This window comes from Elephas maximus, chromosome 20 (assembly GCF_024166365.1).
Source record: "Elephas maximus indicus isolate mEleMax1 chromosome 20, mEleMax1 primary haplotype, whole genome shotgun sequence".
In the NCBI taxonomy this organism is placed as follows: Eukaryota; Metazoa; Chordata; class Mammalia; order Proboscidea; family Elephantidae; genus Elephas; species Elephas maximus.
In genome coordinates this window covers 15,959,631-15,961,852 of record NC_064838.1, presented here as the reverse complement: position 1 = coordinate 15,961,852, position 2,222 = coordinate 15,959,631, and positions in this window count along the sequence as shown.

Sequence of the window (2,222 nt, the reverse complement as noted above, 5' to 3'; positions counted from 1 at the left end):
AACAATCTGAGCCTGGTGTCATCTATCAAAATGTCATCACAGTGAGTCAGGGTGTTGGATCCAAGGCACACAGATGCTGGGCCAGGTGCCTTTGCAGATCTCTTCTTGGGTCAGTTGACCTACCCCTGGACGTCAACTTCTTCCCCTTTGAAATGAGTGGAACCAGGCTAGGTGATCCCTAAAGTGCCTGGTGCTGTTTACCATCTGAGGGGGCTGTGATGCCAGCTGCCAACTATCAAAGGGTTGTCCGAAAGCAGCATTGTTGGGGCTCCAGCCCATAGGAGCCGGTTTTGAGAAGTAAGGGTTTAACCTCACTGGTTTCCATCTGTAGGGTGTTCCAAGCAAGGAAAAGAGGTTTCTGGGTTGATGTTGAGACATGTACCGGAAAGAGGCTGGCATCTCCTGCTACAGACTATGGACTGTGAACACTACCCCACCACTTACTGCCTGGCACTGACTTTCAGCTCAATGAATGCTATTGAGTTGAACTTTTTGGGGAATAATATAGGACAAGGCTTCCTGAAGCTTCAGTGGATAATAGGACAAAGAGGAGATTAAATATCACAATTTAGTAGCAGCGGCTATACTTTCTGAGGGTTCAGCAGGCTTTATACAACCTATTTCAAAGGTTCTCAAACTTTATGTGCACAATCACCCAAACACTTCGCTGTTGCTTGGGGGTGGGGCTTGAAAGTTTGCATTTGTAGCAAATTCCCAAGTGATGCTGGTGTGGCTTGTTCTTGGGTGCCATTGGGTCGATTCCAATCCAACTCATAGTGACCCCATGTGACAGAGTAAAACTGTCCCATAGGGTTTTCTTGGTTGTAATCTTTACAGAATCAGATCACCAGGTCTTTCTCCCACGGAGCCACTGGGTGGATTCGAACTGCCGACACCAGGGTTCCTTGGTGATGTGACGGATCAGGACTATATTTTGATGTGTGCGTTTCATTTAGTCCTCAGTCTTGCAAGATGAATATTGATATCCCCAGTTTACAGACAAAGAAACAGAAGCTCCCGAGGTCTCAGTTAATAAAAGGGGAGTAAAGATTTGAATTGTTCTTCCTAACTCTAAATTTCAGTTTTGTCCCACTCTGTGAAGAATATACATATTTTGTACATGATTATTTTTTTCTAACCAGCCATTCAGATACACGGGTAAATGTGTGTCTGACTTATTAGGAAAGTAGTCCAAAATTTTATCATCATTAGTCTTTAGGGATGGGATTATGGGTGTTCTAAATTATTCTTTTTGTGATTTTTCTTTGTACTTGTCTGTTGTAAATAGGGAACACTGGTGGCACAGTGGTTTAGAGCTATGGCTGCTACCCCAAGGTCGGCAGTTGGAATCCACCAGCTGCTCTTCACAAACCCTATGGGGCAGTTCTATTCTGTCCTTTAGGTTGGCTATGAGTTGGAATCTACACGACAGCAACGGGGTGGGGGTGGGGGGAGAGCTAAGGCGGTTCATAGTAAATATATACTTTTATTACTAGAAAAAATACTTTTTTCCAAGTTATTTCCATTTCCATCGAATTGCTTTTCTGACAGAATGGTGTGACACTGAAATATTAACACTGATTTCCACAAAGAAAATATTATCTTTACCTCACCCCTAAAAACTGATTTAGATACATTTTTTAAAGTGAGTACCTTTAGGTAAAGATGTTGGAACCATCCTCAAGTAACCTGGAAATGCTTCTGACGCTATGCCTCAGAGGAAAGCGCTGGTATATTGATTTGGTTCTCCCAGAATTTTTTTCATAGAATATACCAATATTTTTAGAGTCCCTGGGTGGCCTAAGAGGGAGCCCTGGTGGGGCTAGACTACCAATGGATAGGTTGGGAGTTGAACCCACCCAGAGGGGCCTCTGGAGGCAGGCCCGAGGATCTGGTTCTGAAAGGCCACACCCTGGAAACCCTATAGGGCAGTTCTACTCTGCGTATCTGTAGACGCCTCGAGTGGGAGTCCACTCTATGGCCACAAACAACAATATACATTTTACATAAATTGTATAAGCATACGATGTATTGTGTCTGTATTTTCAGGCAGCATGGCAACATTATATACTGTATAAGAGTAATTAATTAGGTGTCGTTAATCAAGATTATAATGACAGAAAACACTTTAAAGCCCTTGGGAGCCCCGGTGCAGTCAGCTCCACCAGCCCCGCCCCACCCCGTCGGCCCCGCCCCGTCGGCCCCGCCCGCCGTGAGGGCTC